This window comes from Pinus tabuliformis, chromosome 9 (assembly GCF_031772625.1).
Source record: "Pinus tabuliformis cultivar Carrire ecotype Pingquan chromosome 9, CPIR1, whole genome shotgun sequence".
Taxonomy (NCBI): Eukaryota; Viridiplantae; Streptophyta; class Pinopsida; order Pinales; family Pinaceae; genus Pinus; species Pinus tabuliformis.
Genome location: NC_142307.1, coordinates 1,430,764,918 through 1,430,772,594, shown reverse-complemented (window position 1 = coordinate 1,430,772,594; position 7,677 = coordinate 1,430,764,918). Strand labels below are relative to the sequence as shown.

Genomic DNA, 7,677 nt, shown 5'->3' with positions numbered 1-7,677 from the left:
TCGTGATAAAACTCCCAAATTATTTAGAAAATCCAATTATGCAAGATTTGCATGTCACTTACACTAACCGTGTAGATGCCACGTTTGGTTCTTTGAATTCCATATATACTTATACATAATAGAAGAGTGTATCGAATGTGCAGTCAAGCAACAATCTCGTGTATAGAGAAGACATGCACTTCAAATTAGTGTTCGTTGCCAATCTCTTTCCTCGTCTCCACTACAAGCCAGATCTTCTCAACATCATTTCTTAAGCAAGCTTTTCATATTGCTCTAAAATGAAAAGCCCATGCCCAAAAATTATTTCAAAAACAAACAAAAAAGCCTTCATGTCAACTCATTAGCAACAATCACTAAAGATCTTCATACCTCTCTCTTCATCTTTTGTTCCTACTACTAGTGAGCAACATAATAACGAGCCAAACAAGAGATATAGGAATTATTGCACCTATTGTAAGAAACCTATCTCAAATCATAAATGTCTTGTGTTGTAAGCAAAGAAGGCCAAAGCTGTATTTTATGAATTGCATCAAGGCTGATAGCAATGAGATAAATATACCAAATCCCATACCTTCAAATTCTTAAATAATTCTCATATCTACGGACTGTTCTGCAAGCAATCAAGAAGTTCTCTAGTGATGGTTGTCAAATCAACACAAGTTTAATCAGTTGATCACTGAAAATGGAGGTCAAGAGGACCTAGTTTCTTAGCATCTAGTTTGCAGGTAACAACATCCTACCACACCACATCCCAACCCGTACCACCTTGGATGGATCAAGGAAGCAAGGAAACCAACATTTGTCAATCATAAGTACTCAATATCTTTTGCCATAGATCCTTTTATATACACAATCGACTATGATTCCATGCACCTATTGATCGTTGCAACATCATTCTTGATATTCCTTGCAGGTAAAATCAGAACACAATCTACAATGGCTTCCACAAGGCCTATCAAAAGAATGATAAAGTATACTAACTTAGCTCTGCCTCCCTTAATTCCTTGTCATTTGGAAGGACAGCTACCAAGAAAGTCAACCGCATAAATTCAAGGATCTTTATTCTTCACTGGTGCTTACTCCTCCCAACCTGCAATAGCCTATAAAGACAAACACATATGAAACAGATGGCTTTGCAGGGTTCACATTTCAACAAGGAGAGGCACTCTCAAGCACCTAGCAACATCTCTAATCTTCATCTATCCCATCCTGATTCAAACAATAATTCACTCATCCTTGCCTGCACAAGCAGCACCTATGAAGCAGACTGAACTAAAGCCTTCTGAATTCAACATTATTTGTGTAGTTCCTCCAGTTCATATTTCACCTCAACCCAAAAGAATGGAAGCAATATCTCATTCAAAAGTGCTTCAAAAACTACAGTAGCTTCAGTTCTTCAACAGGGAGGAGACATTCGACCGGTGTCTACTCTAAGCCTCTTCAGCCTGACAGTCTTTTGCACGTGGTGCAAGTGCTCCACCTCCAGAAGATGTTCTTTCATTCCTAATATCAGCAGACACGAGTCCTCTGGCTGATCCTGAGCCCACAGCAGCCAGGTTGGGGCTGACCGCCAAGGATAAAGGCCCTCCTCCCAAAGTGCACACGATCCCAGTAGCTGCATGATATGACTATATGCTCCAGCCAGTTATGAGACGAGCATATGCTAGTAGTTTTTCTTAACATGTCAGAATCTGAATCAACTACTTCAAAAACCATGTGCAACACGGGTAATCCTTCATTATGAATTTAATTAGACTGCCATTTACAGACACCTGAAAAAACTCAAATTTGATCCAAGTTGATAATATTAGAACCGTTTATAACCGAGTCTTTCCATCATCTCAGAGGTGACACTTAACAAGCCAGCCAGTGAAAGAAAATTTAATTAACACACTAAAATGGCTTGTAGCTGTTTCAAAAAAAGGTTAGAACAAATTTTGAATGAACAAAATAAATTTATATTTCCAATCTAAGAAGTAGCATCATGCATGTTTTGCTAGAAATATAAATGAGAAAGGAGAGGCCAAAGGATTACATTTGTGATGGTTGATCCAAGATGGTAATGCACCCCCACAAGAGTCAGTTCATATTTATATTTCCTTATTTCATCTAAAAACCATTTCAATTTCTCACTTCTGATGCCAAATTTTGAGTTTTTTTTTCCACTTGCAACATAAGGGTGCACCTGTAAAGAAATGAGAAAATAAGTATGTCTACATATATATAAACTAACAAAAGTATTGAATTGAATATTGTTCTTTTTTGCTTAATATTTCAGCTTTAGCTTGCCTGAGGATCCACATCTGGATTGATGCGAAGTAGTACACGAATCTTGTCTCCTGCAATTCTTGCAGACATCACAAGAAGTTCTATATCAAACTCACTTTCTATATTCACCAATGCTCCTTTCTGTGCTGCCACAACCAGCTCACTTAAAACTTTCCCATTTCCGTTGAATACACACCTAGTTGTTCAAATAACAAATGAACACCACATTTCAGGAAACTAAGAACTCTTCAGAAAAACATCCATAGGTGAGCACAGCAATGCTCAATTGCAAATGTCAGTAGCATCGCCTGAACATTATTTTATTCTTTCATGCCATAATTGCAAGTAGTTATACAACCAACAAAGTTGTTCAAATAAATTTCATTTTCAAATAAGCTTCAACACCATTTGAAAAAAACAATTAAAAACTTTTTTAATAGCAAAGCAAACTTGACCACCTATATTTTTCAAGAATGTGGCCTATGTCAAACAATGAACAAAGTGTATTCTATCGTACTATTGGTATCCAAAGTCTCTCACCATATATATAGAGATTCACTCCAAGATAATAAACTATTTTTGAGCTTAGATGTATTACGTCAATTGCCACAAGTTTGTTGCTTCTAGTAACTTGGAAGTCCGAACACATTTGCTGTGGATTAAAATTTTCTTGATTGTGCAACTGATGTTAGAACAATGGTATAAATCCAGAAAGAAAAAAAGAAAAAAAAAACTGAAAATTGAAAAAAACAATACAGCATATTTCTCATAACATTGGTGACTTGCACTGACACGTTCACTGAAGGCTTATAACAGATACAACCAAAGTCAATGATCAAGACAAATCTGCAATTTATTAAATTACCAACTCCTCTTACCACTAAAATTTTGCCCACAAAATTATACATTCAACCCAGTTCTATGCCAAAGAACATACTGGATAGTGGGGTTTTGACAATCAATTGTCAAGTCCCCTCACCCATTTCACATGATAACCACGAGAAATCTACAACTGATGGCAGGTGTGAAAGCAATAGTTGTTATGTCACTGACTCACTGTTACCCACCCAAGTAGGTAACCCCTCAGAGAAGATTTTTCTCCTATTGATTCGGCTTGCCAGCCAGCAGCTCTATGATGACACACATATAGCTAGCCTCAGATGGCCCCCATCTGTGTTCCGATCAGTGCTTTATTTCATCTAGCCTGCTCATCAGATGAAGGTGGGTCATCAAATAAGAGGTACTTTAACCATTTTTGTATTCCAGTGCTTTCATTTAATTTTTAAGGGAATTCTAGCATGAATCACAGCTTGAATTGGATGATAGACTGCTTTTGGTTGTATTCTTGTTCCCGTGCTTCACCTTGGTGGTTATCATTTGCCCCTAGTCCAGTGTGACCTTCCTTGAGGCCTTTCTTTCACTGTCTAGGAGGGGCACAAATAGGAGGCTCCAATTGATGTTGTGTGTCCACAGTAATCCATACTTAACATTTTCCATCTCTCCTTAGTATTCACGTCCCATCTTCAGGTTGAGTGCCATCTGTCACTAGTACTGGCTCCCTGTTTTCCTCATTCTTGAGTAGGGACCTAGAAACTGTCATAAGAGGTTAATGCAACAGAAAGAAAAACAAAACATGTGCCACAATATTAAAATGCAAAAGATTGGTAGGGATAAATGAAAGTGCGTGAATGAAAGCCTAGACTAAGTTCTACCCCACTAATTTACCCTCACTCAGTTCTTGGCTAATGCATAAGCTATCTAAATAAAAGGAACTTTGATTATCCCCACCCCGATGAGCAATGAAGTGCTTCATCTTTAAGGGGTCAGATAAATAATGAATCAGTAAAAGCTTGTAACCCAAGCTATATCTACAAAGAAAAAGAAAAATTAATAAAGAAAAATGGGCACAAGAAAGGTGGTAAAAATAGGTCAAGAAAAGGGTTAACTTAGGCCCCACAATTACTCCCTGTTCACATCATAACGCTCAAGGATCTCATAACTAGTACAAAGATTGTGGCATCCTCCATGAAGTAAACCCTTACCATGTCAGTCACCACTTGTGCCTGCTGGTTAATGGGTCAGCCTAGGAATTGTTCCTCCCCTTGGGGTTGGAAGCACCTAATGGGGCCTTGTGATAACCTTCTCATATCTAAGCATAGTAACTTCACAAATCATAAGCTAGAAAGACATTTAAAGATGATGCTTGTATGAAGTACTTTGAGCCTTTCACATCAAATACAACCCACTCTGATACTCTTACCCCAAGCCCCCCGGAGCTCCCAGAGCTCAATGCATGCATCATGCATGATGCAAGACCCTCATAAGAGGGTCTCTCAACGACTCCAAGTCGTTCTCAGAAAGTCACAAATTTGACCTTTCCTCGGGGCTTTGACAAAATGTCTGCGACTTGCACATCAATACAATGCGATGAAGCTTTCTCGCTCATTGATGTACCGTATCCCAGATAAGGTAGTATCTGATGTCTATAATGCTGGAGCAATCATAGAATACGGGATTCCTTAATAATCGAATCCCCCTCCGGTTGACACAAAAGATCACGGTGGTATCCATCATGTGTCAAACAACTCACTGAAGAGCTTCTGCAACCAGGCAGCTTTACACGTGGTCATACTCGTAGCTATGTATTCGGTCTCGCCAGTGCTTATAGCAACCGACTTCTGCTTCCTGCTCATCTAGGATATCGAAGCAGAACCCAAAGAGAATCAGCGCTCAGAAGTGCTCTTACGATCCTCCACACTGCCTGCCCAGTCAACTTTCGAATAATCATGCAACTTCACATTTCCGGCAATGTATCTCAATCCATGAGAGATTGTGCCTCGAAGATATCTCAAAAGATTCTTGGCACCAATCCAGTGAGGCTCAACCAAATATGAGCCCAACATACTAACTGCAAAAAATATATCCAGACAGACGTTCACCAAGAACATCAATGCAAATGAGTTTATGAAACTCAGAGGCAGTTTACCAAATCTGGTCCGGCATCACTATCACATAACTTCTTAAAGTTAAGCTCCATCGAGGTAGTCACAGGCTTGCAGTTTACCATTCCAAATCCGGAATCCAACTCCCTCTTACTTTTTCAAATGATAGGGTTTGCACCTGTCAGAAAGAGGTCGTCCTCATAAGGTGCTAGTATGAGAGGTCTATCATCCACAACCTTCAAGCAATGGTTTGGATCGGCTTCACTCATAGTGAATCTCAGCTTCATCAGACAGTTATCAATCCTCTCATACTAAGCCCGGGGTGTTTTGCCTCAAGCCATAGAGGGCTTTCTTCCACCTGCATACATGAGATTCCCGATCATGAATCTCAAACCCCTCGGGTTGTTCCAAACCAGTGGACCTGCTACATGAGGGGAATGGTCCCCTTGTAAGATTTTCCTTTGGTACATCTCAAACATGTACCTTCATGCTCTTTTTGAATTCAGGCATCCCTGTCACCATCTGACTCACATCAGGTAGGGCCCCATAATAAGTAGACCTCCAGTGTTATAGATGAGATGTGACAACTCACATGGTCCCCAATGGATCATCCTGCAACTCGATACAAATTGCCAACCCTGGACCCATGAGTAAAAGCATCTTTGAAAATTCAATTTTCAAACACATACCTTTCCATCGATGAATGCCACCCTGAAACCTTTGACTTCCATTGCCGAAATGGACACCAGGTTCTTCTTGCGATCAGGTACATAAAGAGCTTCTTTTAAATGAATCGAGTTACCCTCATTCAATTGAGAGGTAACATTCCCTACACCCTTTCCGAGATAGGTGGCATTGACTCCAAGTATAATCCCACGAGTGTTTCCATCTCTACCAAATTAGAGAGAGCACCCTTCTAACGATGAAGTGCCTTGAAGCACTACAATCAATAAGCTAGATTCCCAAAGAGTCTAGAGGAGAGGGCCAATATAAGATAATGCTTCTTTATCTTATCAGAAACAACATTTGATTCTTCATACCTGGGGTTCCTTGCTTTCTTCGAAGAGTCGGCTATTTCCTTGATGACCTGCATTACCTGTCATTCCTTCGATCATTGAAGATGTCCCTAGAATGATTGTTTTCTTCATCAAGTGATGTGTCCCTGCCATTCGGACACTCCTTCGCATAATGGCCGAACTTATTACAAACAAGGCATCTGCCTTTCCTTCCACCCTTAGATCTGTACTTCCCATTGAAGTGATCTTTAGGTAGGCCATCAAAAGCTTCCATTGCGCCATTCTGATAATGTTCTCTGCTTCGACTTCACCCTTGGTGAATTTGAAGAGGGATGAGGGACCCATTGATCCTTTTGTCCTTTCCCGACTGTCTTCAGTGATTGTTGTTTCACTCTTGCTTGGGCTTTGTCTTCACCTCAGCTCTGATACCATGTTAATTTTAGGTATGTTCTATGCTTAGAGCAATTTATTTCAATTTTCACAGTTAGCTCAATATCTTTTCCAGATTAGCAATCACATCAGCATTAAAGTAAATTGCAAATAGAACATAAACATAGATCGCAGAAGACAAGCCAAGACAAGAGGACACAGGATGTGGCGCTAGCCAGGGACAAACCTCAATGTGGGGAAACGCTTGATCAATTCTTCTTATATGTTCTTCAATAGTTCAGCAGAGAGAGAGAGAGAGAGATAGTACATACACAACAGAAGTCAACACTTTGACTTATGTAAATAAGAGCATAGATCATCTCTAAGTAGATGATACATGAGGTAGTTGAAGACATGTTGTTTCAACTGATTCTCCCAGGTGACTCCATCACCATGTTGCACCTATCATTGTGTTGCTCCTCATCATCATGCTGCACCTCACTATGCTGCACCATGTTGCACCCATCATCACTATGTTGCATCTCATCATGCTTCACTAATCATGACTGTGCCCATCGATGTACTGCATCATGTACCATCGTTGTCCCATGTGCCATTGTTGCACCATGTTGCCACACTGTTGTCCCATGTGGCATGTTGAACTATGTTGCCATACTGCATGTCCCATCTGCTTGCAACACCATGCTTGCCATTGTTGTCCCATGTGCTTGCTGCACCATGCTTGCCATGTTGTCCCGTTGTGCTTGCAGCACCATGTTTGTCATGTTGTCCCACTATACCTTGCCATTGCTGCTGTCATGTGGCATTGCTATGCCTTGTGACATTGTTGCACCATGTTGTCACACTACTAGCACTGTTGTCCCACTGTTAGTCATTGCTGCTCCTATGTGGCAATATATAGAATCTCCTCATCAATGAAGAGACCTTTCCAATCAAACAAGTCAAAGCACAAGTTACCATACTTCTGCACTTCTGTTTATGGGCAGTGTTTTGGTCACTGGTTAGGGCTCCCACTGTAACCTACAACAACCCAATAGTCATGCCCAAAACATTAACTTATG

General features: G+C 40.2%; 1 pseudogene across 1 annotated transcript in view; it reads right to left on the bottom strand.

Moving 5' to 3' along the window:
- Nucleotides 1-1,996: 1,996 nt before the first annotated feature.
- The window catches only part of LOC149153926 (diaminopimelate decarboxylase 1, chloroplastic pseudogene), a 70,463-nt pseudogene continuing 64,782 nt past the window's right edge, over nucleotides 1,997-7,677 (bottom strand). Inside the window, exons 2-3 of the transcript XR_016263343.1 lie at nucleotides 2,290-2,464; nucleotides 1,997-2,185 (exon numbers count right to left, since the gene is read on the bottom strand). The product of XR_016263343.1 is annotated as a diaminopimelate decarboxylase 1, chloroplastic pseudogene (transcript). The remainder of the gene's footprint in view (nucleotides 2,186-2,289; nucleotides 2,465-7,677) is intronic.